The following is a 14833-nucleotide window of genomic DNA, read 5'->3' as shown; positions in this document are numbered from 1 at the left end:
GTTTTCTCACTTAAACAGTGAGAAAATTTCACGGAGCCCTGAGCTCTCACTGGGGGGGATGGGGTGGAGACCCAATGGGGCACAAGTTAGTAACCGCTGTGGTGGGATAGGCAGGGCCAGCTCTGGAGTCAACAGAGCAACCCTCAGGTGAAGCAGTTAAACCCCAACCCAAAGACTGGAGTTTCCACAGTTACAAGGGAAATTAGATAACTATACACACACACACACACAAACAGACTGAAATATGTAGGGTTAGAAATCCCCAGTAACAACACTGATGGCCCAAACTCTCTGCAGTGACCCCAAACCATGACACTCCCTCTCTGAGTCTCTTCTCGACAGTGGGGCTGTGAGTGTAGCTGGATTGGGCAGTGGCTCCGTCTACTGTCCCACGGAGGAATCTCTTCTCTTCATTGCCACATGCCACGCAGTTGCCGTACTCTATCTGTCAGCCCAGCTGCTCAGTGGATTTGCCCATGTCACCCGGTTTCAGTTGTTCCTTTCCACATAGAATCATAGGACTGGAAGGGACCTTGAGAGATCATCAAATCCAGGGGTTCTCAACCTTTTTCTTGCTGAGACCCCATTCAACATCCTATAAAAACAATAGGGCCCGGCAGGGGGGAAGCGTGGGCTCCAGGCCAAGGGGACACACTTGGGCATAGGCATAGTTTTACTTCTATTTTTGGGGGGGGCGGGGGGAGGAATGCCTGGCATGGTTCATCCCATCTCCACAGAGCAGGGTCCAGGGAGGATGTGCCATCTCCACCCCCTGACTCACTCAGGAGGGCACCCAGCTTGTCTGTGCTCTGGGGCGATGCAACCAAAAATATATCTCAAAGGGGGGACTCAGTTCAAAAGGTTTGAAAACCGCTCAGGGTGCGGGCAGGGGGTTAGTTAGGGGCTGTGTGAAATGAGGGGAGTAGCTCAGGGTGCAGGGAGGGGATAGCTAAGGGCTGTGTATGGGCAGGGGGTAGCTCAGGGTGCAGGCAGGGGGTAGCTATGGGCTGTATGCAGGCAGGGGGGCTTCCAGTGCAATGCCCAGCTTCAGGGGCAAGGCACTGGGACTCCCGGCTTCAGCCTCCCTGCTGCTCCTGGCTTGTGGGGGAGGGTAGGCTTGCCGGCTCGAGCACCGCGTTGCTCCTAGCTAGGAGGGGATGTGGGGACCCTGCCGGCTTCAGCCCCACCTAGCTTCTGGCTGCGCCACTCCCGGCTTGGGGGGGATGGGGAGGGCACCACGGGCTTCAGCCCCGCGCCGCTCCTAACTACAGCAGGGGGCCCACTGGCTTCAGACCCGCACCGCTCCTGGCTTAGGGGGAAGGGGGGGGCAGGCTTCAGCACTGGGGCTCCAGGTTTCAGCCGTGGGGCTCCGCGGCCCCCTTGAAAGGGCTCACTGACCCCCAGCTGAGAACCACTGATCTAATCCAGTCCCCTGCACTCATGGCATGACTAAGCATCATCTAGATCATCCCTGACAGGTGTTTGTCTAACCTACTCTTAAAAATCTCCATTGATGGAGATTCCAGAACCCCTCAGGCAATTTATTTCAGTGCTTAACCACCCTGACAGTAAGTTAGCCATTGATAGCTACTCTCTGGGAATGGTTTTCCACCAGTTTTGCACGCATCTTATAGTAGCTCCATCTAAGTTGTCTTTCCCTAGTTTGTTTATGAGAAGGTCAGGCGAGACTGCATCAAAAGCCTTACTACCGTCAACATATACCACATCTACTGCTTCTCCCCATCCACAAGGCTCGTTACCCTGTCAAAGAAAGCTATCAGGTTGGTTTGACACGATTTGTTCTTGACAAATCCATGCTGACTATTACTTATCACCTGATTATCTTCCAGATGTTTGCAAATTTAGAGCTTAATTATTTGCTCCATTATCTTTCCAGGTACAGAAGTTAAGCTGACTGGTCTGTATTTCCCCAGGTTGTCCTTATTTCCCTTTTTATAGATGCCCATTTCCAGTCTTCTGGAATCTCTCCCATTTTCCATGACTTTTCAAAGATAATCACTAATGGCTCAGATGTCTCCTCAGTCAGCTTCTTGAGTATTCTAGGATGCATTTCATCAGGCCCTGGTGACCTGAAGACATCTAATTGGTCTAAATAATTTTTTACTTGTTCTTTTCCTATTTTATCCTCAGATCCCACCTCATTTTCACTGGCATTCAGTATGCTAGATGTCCAATTACCACTAACCCTCTTCTTGAACACTGAAACAAAGAAGTCATTAAGCACCTCTGCCATTTCCACATTTTCTGTTATTGTTTTTTTCCCTCTTCATTGAGTAATGGGCCTACCCTGTCCTTGATCTTCCTCTTGCTTCTAACGTATTTGTAGAATGTTTTCTTGTCACCCTTTATGTCTCTAGCTATGATCTGTTTTGTTCCTTGGCCTTTCTCGTTTTGTCCCTACATACTTGTGTTATTTATGTTCATCCTTTGTCATAATTTGACCTAGTTTCCACTTTACGTACAACAATTTTTTGATTTTTAGATCATTGAGGATCTCCTGGTTAAGCCAGCATGGTCTCTGGCTATACTTCCTATCTTTCCCATGCAGTGGAATAGTTTGCTTTTAGGCCTTGTAGTGGGGCAACTGCCCCACTCCAGTAAAACAGGGGTTAAAAGCATCCCTAGAGAGGGCTGTGGCTGGGCTAGGCTGATTCGGGAAGCAGCCACAGCTGTGGCCAGCTCAGTCAGGGTCCAGCTGGCCCTTATAAGAGGGCTTGGGGCCAGAAGTGAGAGGAGTATCACTCTAGCCCTGGAGGGAGAAGGGCTAGCTGCCTGGGAGCAATGTACCTGAAGTGGAGTAGTGCTGGGAAAGGGCAAAGGGAGCTGGGGAGCAGCAGCCTGGTAAATCCCCAGGCTAAGGCCTCGTTGAAGGCCTAAGAAAGGTACTGGGGAGGCAGAGGGGCAGCCTGGGGATAGGCAAAGGCAGCAGATCCTACCCCCTTGCCAATGATGAGTGGCCATTACAGACTGCAGTCTGCTCCAGTGAGCAGCGGCTAGATGATGACTGGCAGTAGCCACTGAGGCAAGGTGGGTTTAGAGGGTTGGGGGTTCCCCTGGGATGGGAGACCCAGAGTGTAGGGGTACAGCTAGGGGGCAGCACCCCAAGGTAAAGGGGCACCGAGGTCCAGGAGGGATATGGGGGCCCTAAGGCAGGCAAGACACCAGCCTGCAGAGGGGGCTCCCAGTGCTGAAGAGCTGACTTCCAAGATGACCAGCAGGAGGCGCTATGCCGGTGAGCCTTCGCCTTGCTACAGGCAAGTAATAATGTCTCTGAAAAACTGCCAACTCTTGAACTGTTTTTCCCTTTAGACTTGCTACCCAGGGATCTTACCTACCAACTCCCTGAATTTTCTTAAGTCAGCCTTCTTGAAAGGCAGCACCTTGCACAGACGCATTGAATGTTGCCTGACATTATCAAGCTCTTTTTGAAATTCCTCACAATCCACCCAAACAAAAGAATTCGGTGTCCCGGGCAAGTTTTCCTATCTCAAGTTTTTAGACCATTATTCCAAGTCAATAATAAACACACAGAACGCGACCAATCCTAGTGTTGCCACTCAGGGCCTCCCACTCTCCAGGTGATCATTAATTCCCACCTCTCCCCATCCAATTCTTACACCTCACATATGGGCTCTGTCTCTCCGCTGCTCCCAGCACTGGGCCCTTCTCCCCTCCTGCTGCTGCACTGAGGCTCTCCGGCCTCCCTCCTTTGGTGGCTCAGGTCTCCCTTCCCACAGCTCGGCCTGGGGGCGATGGGGCAACAGGTCTCCTGGGGCAGGGACGCTGCAGGGGCTTGGGTGACCAGATGTCCCAATATTCAGGGCTTTTTCTTGTATAGGTGCCTATTACCCCACACACACTCTGTCCCGATTTTTCAAACTTGCTATTTGGGCACCCTAGCAGCCCCTGGGAGTTCCCCACCCCAGGGCAGAGGGGCCCAGCTGGGCTAATTGGGGGGGGCAGGGGGAAGCAGCAGTAGTTCCTGTAATCTGACCTTTCCCACACCCTCCCCCCACAAATCTCCCCATGGGTCTTCTACTAACCCCCCCCAAATCCTCTCTGCTCCCCTGAATCCGCCTCCTGACACCCTGCCTCGCCCTGCACCTCCTGCCCTTCAGTCACCCCCAAAAAGCCTTTTCCCCCTCATGCCCCCTGAACTGCCACCTGCCGCCTCCTGCTTCCATCTCCTTCGCTTGCCCTTTGGACGGCACCCGCCCCATTCTGCTCCCTGCCCTGAAGCAAACAACCCCCCGCCCTTTGGCTTGATAACACCCCTCCCCTGCTCCAACCTCTGTGCCCCCAGCCCCAAACCGCATGGGGCTGGGAGGAGGAGAAAGTCCTTGCCTGCTAATAAAGCCAGTTTGTGCCCCATAGCCCTGCCTTGGGGAGGGAGGGGATCAGCCTGAACTTCTCCCCCTCCCCAACACTGACCCCTGTAAACTGCCCCTGAACTTCCCCCCCCCTCAACAATCCCCTCAACTCTGCCCCCCAAATCTACCCCATGCCTGGACTCTGCCCCTCCCCCATCCTGGCCCCCTCCTCAGTCCCCCTAATGAGCCCTGTATGAACCCCCAACCCCCTCTGTTCCCCTGAACCCATCTCCTGACCCCTGCAGCCCCTCCTGCACCTCAGCCCCCCTGAACTGCCCCCTCCCTTCCCTAGTGACCCCCAGCTCCACAGGGTGACTCTGCTGTGTCGGTTTAACTGTCACCCCAGGACATGCCAAGCTCCCCTCCCCCCTTACAGCCACCTGGGCCCTCATTTACCTCGGGGGTGGGAGCTAATTTGCACAGAGGATAATGGAGCAGCCAATCAGGGGCCGGCCTGGGTGCCGGGGGGGGCTATAAAGGGCTCCTCAGGGCTTGCAGACCCCTGGGCAGGGCTGTGGCTGTGCTGGGAGCCTGGGCTGCAGGGTCAGGGAGGGGTCTGGGCCCAGCCCCAGAGCCGGCAGGGGAAGCGGGAGGCTCTGGTGCTGCGCAGGGTGGGGCAAGAGCTGGGTACAAGAGGCCCCAGTCACTGCAGCTCCCCCTCTGTGGGGCTCCAGGGGAGAGGTCTGGAGCATTTGTCACACGCTTGGGATCCCCCCTGTAAAGGAGGACAAACTGGGCTTCATTCATACCCCAGTCTCAGTCATAATGCTGGGGTAACAGCGGGGGCCCTTTCATAAAACACCTCATTATTTTTAGCTTTTCGTTTCATGGGTTGCAAGCCTCCCACATTCTCATCCAGTGAAAGAGAGCCGTCCCCTCCTGCTGGCATCGACCCCCATCCTTCTGACTGAATCCAATGCACCACTGCAGACTAGGGACCGAATGGCTAGGCAGCAGTTCTACGGAAAAGGGCCAAGGGGTTACAGTGTACGAGAAGCTGGATATGAGTCAACAGTGTGCCCTTGTTGCCAAGAAGGCCAATGGCATTTTGGGATGTATAAGTAGGGGCATAGCGAGCAGATCGAGGGACATGATCGTTCCCCTCTGTTCGACATTGGTGAGGCCTCATCGGGAGTACTGTGTCCAGTTTTGGGCCCCACACTACAAGAAGGATGTGGAAAAATTGGAGAGTCCAGCGAAGGGCAACAAAAATGATTAGGGGTCTGGAACACATGAGTTATGAGGAGAAGCTGAGGGATCTGGGATTGTTTAGTCTACAGAAGAGAAGAATGAGGGGGGATTTGATAGCTGCTTTCAACTACCTGAAAGGTGGATCCAAGGAGGATGGATCTAGACTATTCTCAGTGATAGCAGATGACAGGACAAGCAGTAATGGTCTCAAGTTGCAGTGGGGGAGGTTTAGGTTGGATATTAGGAAAAACTTTTTTCACTCGGAGGGTGGTGAAACACTGGAATGCGTTCCCTTTGGAGGTGGTGGAATCTCCTTCCTTAGAAGTTTTTAAGGTCAGGCTTGACAAAGCCCTGGCTGGGATGATTTAATTGGGGATTGGTCCTGCTCTGGGCAGGGGGTTGGACTAGATGACCTCCAGAGGTTCCTTTCAACTCTGATATTCTATGATTCTCTTGCAGTGATTTCCCATAAACCCTGGGAAAAGCTGTTTGTCCACTCTGCCCAAAATACCTTCCTCTCCATATCCTGTTCCTGACTCATTTACTAAATTTAAATTGATTTACATGTCTGACAGCCTGAGATCTTGCTGTATATCAAGCAGAGCAGGCACTTTGTTGGGATCTCTAGATGCTGACAGAGCACAGAATAAAGACACATGGCTCAAACCCTGAACTCCTTACTCAGGATTTCAAATGGCAGTTGCCTCAGTAAGTTTTAGTGGGGGCTTGGCTACATTTTCAGGATTCCAAGCTCGAGGACACTAACCCATTCTAGTGCACTAAAACCAGAGTGTAGTCGTAGGGGCACAAGTGGCTAGGTGTAAACACCCATCCATGATGCTAGCCACATCCTCTGGCAGCTAGTCCCTCCTGCCACTCACACTGCTGCAGCAATGTTATTTTTAGTGCCCAACCTGGATCAGAGCTAGTGTGTGTATCTCTACCTGAGCTGGGAATCAGACCCCCAGCTTGAAGTGTAGACGTACCCTAAGTAAAACTGTGTAAGTAGCTTAGGCTCTAGTCAATAATGACTTATTTAATGAAGGTGGGATATTGGTACCCTTCCCAGGATAGAGTCCCCCATCCTGTAAGTATGGCTTACATTCTTCATCAGCAAGGAGATGTGGAGAACTTTAACAGAACTGTGAAAGATAGACATGGGAAAAGGATACTTTACAAGTACGATGGCTTTGCTAATGAGGGCACAACAACTCCCATCAGCCCTCTCCCTACTGTACATCCCTTTACCCTGCCCAGGAACCTAAGTATTTAATCAGTTCCTGATGGGCTTATTCATTGATTCCAAGGCCAGAAGGGACAATTGTGATTGTCTAGTCTAGTCTGACCTTCTGTATAACACAGGCCAGAGAACTGCCCCATAATTCATAGAACAGATTTTTTTTTAATGGCCAAACTTGAATTAAAAATGATCAGTGATAGAGAATCCACCATGACCCTTGGTAAATTGTTCCAGTGGCTAATTACCCTCACTGTCAAAAATGTACAACTTATTCCCAGTCTGAATTTGTGTAGCTTCAACTTCCATCCATTGGAGCGAGTTATACCATCTCTGCTAGAGAAAATATTTGTTCCCCATTTAGATACTTATAGACTGTAATCAAGTCACCCCTTCACCTTCTCTTTGTTAAGCTAAATCACTCTAAGGCATGTTTCAGAGTAGCAGCCGTGTTAGTCTATATTTGCAAAAAGAAAAGGAGTACTTGTGGCACCTTAGAGACTAACCAATTAATTTGAGCATAAGCTTTTGTGAGCTCCTTCAGGATAGGTTGTAGATCCTTGATAATGCGTTGGAGAGGTTTTAGTTGGGGGCTGAAGGTGATGGCTAGTGGCGTTCTGTTATTTTCTTTGTTAGGCCTGTCCTGTAGTAGGTGACTTCTGGGTACTCTTCTGGCTTGTCAATCTGTTTCTTCACTATCAAGCATTCTTACAACTACAATACCCACCTGCTGAACTAGCCGTCACCTTCAGCCCCTACTAAAACCTCTCCAACGCATCATCAAGGATCTACAACCTATCCTGAGGGACGACCCATCACTCTCACAAATCTTGGGAGACAGGCCAGTCCTTGCCTACAGACAGCCTCCCAACCTGAAGCGAATGCTCACCAGCAACCACATACCACACAACAGAACCACTAACCCGGGAACCTATCCTTGCAACAAAGCCCGTTGCCAACTGTGTCCACCTATCTATTCAGGGGACACCATCACAGGGCCTAATCACATCAGCCACACTATCAGAGGCTCGTTCACCTGCACATCCACCAATGTGATATATGCCATCATGTGCCAGCAATGGCCCTTTGTCCTGTACATTGGTCAAACTGGACAGTCTCTACGTAAAAGAATAAATGGACACAAATCAGATGTCAAGAATTATAACATTCATAAACCAGTCGGAGAACACTTCAATCTCTCTGGTCACGCGATTACAGACATGAAAGTTGCGATATTACAACAGAAAAACTTCAGAAACAGACTCCAACGAGAGACTGCTGAATTGGAATTAATTTGCAAATTGGATACAATTAACTTAGGCTTGAATAGAGACTGGGAGTGGTTGAGTCATCATAAAAAGTAACCTATTTCCCCTTGTTTATTCCTTCCTCCTCCCCCCCCCCCGCCCCCCGTTCCTCAGATGTTCTTGTTAAACCCTGGATTTGTGCTGGAAATGCCCCACCTTGATTATCATACACATTGTAAGGAGAGTGATCACTTTAGATAAGCTATTACCAGCAGGAGAGTGGGGTGGGGGGAGAGAAAACCTTTTGAAGTGATAAACACCCATTTTCTCATGGTCTGTGTGTATAAAAACATCCTCACTGTATTTTCCACTGTACACATCCGATGAAGTGAGCTGTAGCTCACAAAAGCTTATGCTCAAATAAATTGGTTAGTCTCTAAGGTGCCACAAGTACTCCTTTTCTCTCAGCAAAGGTAGGGATGGAGCCACCCACGAGCAGCCCTGACCACCCCTGCTTTGGTCCACAGTGTGTGAAAACCTACTAATAACATACACAGGTGAGTTCACAGCATGTCATGATCAACAGTAGCGAGGTCAGTGGCTGATCTAATCACATCAACACGAACCTTAATCCTCAGTTACTCTGAGGCTGTTTATAAATGTTTATATCTGACCGGCTGGTCCTGCTCTCTTCTGTCTAACAGGGCTGGAAGTTTGCCAAGGGTTTCTTGGCTCCCATAGCCCAGCAGACAGAGAAGTGACAGCTGCAATGTCTATATTTAATATGTAACTCTCTGACGATGGATATTTGTATAAAAGATCTGGTGGGATCAAAATTTTAACTCCAACACAGCACTTGCTTCCAAGCTTTCTCCCTTGTGGGTGACTGGAGAGGAAGATTTTGTAACAGTTATAAGGGTTTATACCTTACTGCTTGTGGTGATATTGCTTGTGAAGAAGCCCAACGACCTCCAATAAAAATATATAGCATAGGTGTTAGCTAGAGAGCAAATCTAAGTCCTACTCGTGTACCCCACTCCCCAGAGCAGGGCTAAGGCTCACTGGGCTGTACACTGCAGCCGGGAATGTGGGAGGGAGGCACTCGGGCTGTGCGGAACCTGATTCAAATAATAATGGAGATAAAAAGAAAATGACTGTAATATCACAAAACTGCTGCCCCTCAGACCTTCCTCCCTTCCTCCTCACTGCATCCTCCCTTCTCTTGTCTTTCTGTTTAGTTTCTCCCTTCCTAATTAAACCCAGCACCACCACTGCCAAAAAACACACATCCCACTGGCACTAACATGGGGTCTGCTGCCATCCCATTGATGGTTCTGTCTGTGAGTTATATCGCTTCCCCCTACCCTGTCTTTGTCTGGTCTATTTAGAATTGTTCCTCAGACTAGCACTGTCTGCCATCCTCTATTTGTATAGTTTCCAGTACAATGGGGCCCCGATCTCGGTTGGTCACTAGGTACGACTGCAACACACATGACTGAAACTTCTTCCCCTTTGTTATTAATCTCAGTGATAAAAGAACAGGTCATTTGTTTCAAGACCCCAAGTTAAGGAGGACTCTCTACTGCATGGCATGATGGCATGTGACTAGAAATGTGGGGAACAAACACTCCCCACATCTCTTAGGTGTGTCAGTAGCATATAATTACAGATTGACTGTAGGGTTGCCAACCCTCTGGGGTTGCCAACCCTCCAGGATTGCCCTGGAGTCTCCAGGAATTAAAGATTAATCTTGAATTAAAGATATGTAACATGAGGAGTTTACCTCCAGGAATACATCTAACTAAAATTGGCAACCCTAGTGACTGACTAGGCTAATAAATGAGTCACCTCCCCAAGAGTGGAACTCTAACCTGATTGCTAATAACTGATCCAGGGCTGTGCCTGAGGGGAAAGGGAGTTATGTGATTGGCCTAGGTCTGGACTGAACCCACTCTGATCAACTCAGTTCAGTTTTGCCAGACACAATCTGATCATCACTGTTAATTACCAGCAGGAGAGTGAGTTTGTGTGTGTGTATGGGGGTGGGGGGGATGTGAGAGAACCTGGATTTGTGCAGGAAATAGCCCAACTTGTTTATCATGCACATTGTGTAAAGAGTTGTCACTTTGGATGGGCTATCACCAGCAGGAGAGTGAATTTGTGTGGGGGGGTGGAGGGTGAGAAAACCTGGATTTGTGCTGGAAATGGCCCACCTGATGATCACTTTAGATAAGCTATTACCAGGAGGACAGTGGGGTGGGAGGAGGTATTGTTTCATATTCTCTGTGTATATATAAAGTCTGCTGCAGTTTCCACGGTATGCATCCGATGAAGTGAGCTGTAGCTCACGAAAGCTCATGCTCAAATAAATTGGTTAGTCTCTAAGGTGCCACAAGTACTCCTTTTCTTTTTGCGAGTACAGACTAACACGGCTGTTACTCTGAAAACTGTTAATTCTGTAGACTTAGTCACAGCTCAGTAGTGACCTGGCCCTGCCATACCAGCATCCTGGCTTGGAGCACGTCCCTGGGAGCAGGGGGAGAGCAGAAAGATATCAGTGTCCCGAAACAGCTGCTCTTGCCCTGCCAGTGACACTCTCTGATGAAGGACAGTCTGAACCTGAGCTTAAACCCTTTCAGTTTCATCTTGGTTCACGACTGGATACAAATAGAGCCTGTGATGGTGCCAAGGGTCACAGGAGAGGGGGATGATGTGCGCTCTTTAGGGATGTGACTTCTTCTCTTCTGCCAATTTCCTGTAAACCCAGAGGGACACCGGCCAGCGGCTCTCCCCAAAATACTTCTTGAAATGTCTGACTTACTATAAGCGTCCACTGCATAACACAGACACTTCCTTGGGGGATGGGATCTCTTTAGATTCTCACACAGACTGTGAGGTAGATACGAGGCTGGCCAGGCTAGGGAATTAGCTCTCGCCACTCAGGAGCACCCTCTGCAGGTGGTGTCTTGCCCATAATTACCTGCCCTTTTCCAAGCTCCACCACATTAGGCCCTGCATCCCTCCCAGACCATGGTGCACTTTCCTGGGGTACTGCCCTCTGGCGGTGCCCCACTCTCTGGGTGCTGCCCCTCCAGGAAACTGGCTACCCCTAATCCCACCACTCGCCTCAGTGACCCACTGCCGTTCTTCACCTAGCCCCTTCCCTCAGGGGCAAACTGCAGTCTGAACTGGCCACTCCTCATCAGCAAGGGGGGTGGACCTGCTGCCTCTTCCTCCCCGGCTGCCCCTCCGCAGCCCTAATACCTCCTCAAGGCCCTGTATCAGGCCCTCAGCCTGGGAGTTGGTCAGGCCAGAGCTACCCTAGCTCCCCCTGACCTTCCCCAGCATTGCTCTGTCCAAGTACCTTTCCCTGTCTAGGCAGCCAGCCCCATCACCTCATTCACTTTTCTCATTTTTTTTTCAACAGTCCCCCTGTGCAGCCTCGTACATCCTGCCATATCAGTACCCCGACACAGGCCTGTGGATAAGGCTGATGTTGCAAACTTTATGTTCTGGGTTTAGTGTATGTGTCGAAGGGGGTCACACACTAGGTTGCTACTGTCGGGTGAACTTATTTCACACCCCAGAGGATCCTCACATCCCTCCATTCCCACCCACAAGCTTCCTGCACGCCACGCTCCCATGCCCCTCTATTTCAGGGGCTCTGTGTGCCCCCCAAAGTCCCTCCTCCTCCCATACTACACCCCCCCCCGTTTTCCCCTCCAATGACAGCAGCTCTGTGTGACTCCCATTCCCCCCATACCAGGGGCTTTGTGTACCCCATTCCTCACTCCCCCCATTCCTCCCCCAATAGCAGGGGTTCTGAATGTGCTCCCATTCCCCTACCCCCGCCCCATTTTCCTTCACCCCCTCCATACCAGACTTCCCTAATCTTCCCCCCACCAGGAGCTCTGTGTGCCCCCCATTACTCCCTCCCTCTAAACCAGGGCCCCCCTTCACTCTCAGGCCAGCTCTGTCTGCTCCCCATTCCCAACTTCCCTCCATGCTAGGGGTGCTATGTGCCCCCTTCCCCCTATACCAGGTTCTCCTAATTTCATGCTGTCTGGAGTGGCTCACAACTGTGAGTGCCAATCTCAGGGCAGACTGTCAGAAAATAGGGCAGAGAGCCCAACATGGTGGTGTGTTTTATAATTAGGGTGACCATATTTCCCTATGCTGGATATGAACACCTCGTGAAATTACTCGTGAGTTCACTGGCAATCAGTCAGAACTATGCAGTACAAACATTCAAATTAGCATCAAGTTGACTGAGCCTCCATTAAAAAGAAATACTGCCTAGTTGGATTCTTTTTATTTACCTTCTTATCTTTAAGGCTTTAGGGTTCACATTTAGGGGTGTGTGACACCCCCCCACACACCTTCCCACACCTGCAGGGTGAGGTGACACACACACACGCCCATACACCTCTCTCACACGGGTGTATGTGTGTGTGACTGACAGACTTGGCCCTTTCCCTGCCTGGTGCTCTTTGCCCTCCATGCCTTGCTGGGCCCCCGGGTCAGACCTGCCGCTCCTGGTACCTGGTGCCACATCTTACCAAGGCAACACATGGATGGGGGCACGCAGGCTCACATGCCTCCCCCCATTTCTGCAAGGGCTTATACCAAAATGTGGCATGTGGCCACCAGCAGCCTTTTGGCACTGTGCAGGAGGGAAGGGCTAGGAGCTGCTTCCAGCCACAGAGGAGGAGTAGAGGGGAAGTGATGACCTGGTCCTTGTCTTTGCAGAGCTCATCTCATCTTGTTCCCCCCACCGTGGCTGGAAGCAGCTTGTCCCTTCCTGCCCACACAATATCATAAAGCAGCTAAGACTCCATGCTGCTGCTGGCCACCAACATAACCTAGATGCCTTCTGTCCCCCCCGGCTACAGCGTGGGAAGGAAGGGGTTAAGCCTTAAGAATGCACTGTGCACCAGGGCCCAGGTAACCTGATTGCAGAGGCTTCAGAGAACCCGGCCAGAGAGGTAGCTCAGCAGGGGAGGGTGCCTAGGGGACAGAGCAGCCCCACGCTCCTTGGGGGCTGGACCGCAGGGCAAAGAGGGCACTAAACCCCTGTCCGGGGGCTGCTGTGAAACCTGCAGGGTCAGGTTGGGAACAGGCTGGAAATTGTTTCCCACCCCAGTCCAGAGCTTAGCGGCTTCCCCATGCATGCATTGCCCAGGGCTTTGACACACGCAGGGCTCACCTCCTCCTGGCCAGTGGCCCGGGCCGGAGGGTCTTGGGCTTTCCCAGGGTGCTGGCCCAGCCAGAGGCAGTGGGGGAAGGAAGGAGTCTGTCGGCCATACTGTTAATAAGTGCAGTGCTCCGAACAGGAGCTGGTTCTCCGCACAGCGCTGGGAGTGGGATATGTCCTGCTGTGTGTGTGTGTGGGGGGGGGGGTGATATGGAGGAGCAGCAGGACTTGTGGGGGTGAAGGGGCAAAGCAGGGAGAGGACAGTGGGAGGAGGAGCATGTAAAGGGCCGATGGTGATATCTGATCTCTGGTCACGCAATCTACCACATATCTATTCAGGGAACACCATCAAAGGGCCTAATAACATCAGCCACACTATCAGAGGCTCGTTCACCTGCACATCCACCAATGTGATATATGCCATCATGTGCCAGCAATGCCCCTCTGCCATGTACATTGGTCAAACTGGACAGTCTCTACGTAAAAGAATAAATGGACACAAATCAGATGTCAAGAATTATAACATTCATAAACCAGTCGGAGAACACTTCAATCTCTGTGGTCACGCAATCACAGACATGAAGGTCGATATCTTAACTGTCCAAAACTGGAAGATCGGAAATTCATGAAAAAACTTGTACAGATACAGACAGACATCGTCTTCCTTTCCAAATGCAGACAGATGGACATCATACCAAAACGACTGAAGGTAAAAAATCCATTACAATCTACATACCACAGAGACTATGCTGACAGCTTGTGCCACACGCTCTCAAAGAAACTGCGGAAGCACCTGATCAACATCGTCTACAGCAAACAGGGAAAGATTAAGAATGAGCTCTCAGAACTGGATACTCTCATAAAAAAACAACCCTCCACACAAACTTCCTCGTGGCTGGAATTTACAAAAACTAGACAAGCCATTTACAACACACACTTTGCTTCTCTACAAAAGAAAAAAGACACTAAACTATCTAAACTACTACATGCCACAAGGGGCCACAGCAATGGTTCCCTTAACCCACCCAGCAATATTGTTAATCTATCCAATTATACTCTTAGCCCAGCAGAAGAATCTGTCCTATCTCGGGGCCTCTCCTTCTGCCCCTCCACCCCCACGAACATGATACAGTTCTGCGGTGACCTAGAATCCTATTTTCAATGTCTCCGACTCAAGGAATATATCCAACACACCTCTGAACAACATACTAATCCACAGAGACCTTCCTACCAACACTACAAAAAGAAGGATTCTAGGTGGACTCCTCCTGAAGGTCGAAACAACATACTGGACTTCTACATAGAGTGCTTCCGCTGACATGCATGGGCTGAAATTGTTGAAAAGCAGCATCACTTGCCCCATAACCTCAGCTGTGCAGAACACAATGCCATCCACAGCCTCAGAAACAACTCTGACAGCATAGTCAAAAAGGCTGACAAAGGAGGTGCTGTTGTCATCATGAATAGGTCAGAATATGAACAAGAGGCTGCCCGGCAGCCCTCTAACACCACTTTCTACGAGCCATTATCCTCTGATCCCACTGAGAGTTACCAAAAGAAACTACACCATTTG

The sequence above is a fragment of the Caretta caretta genome, chromosome 6 (assembly GCF_965140235.1).
Source record: "Caretta caretta isolate rCarCar2 chromosome 6, rCarCar1.hap1, whole genome shotgun sequence".
Lineage (NCBI taxonomy): Eukaryota > Metazoa > Chordata > Testudines > Cheloniidae > Caretta > Caretta caretta.
The sequence above is the reverse complement of the archived record's forward strand: the minus strand, read 5'-3'. Positions refer to the sequence as shown.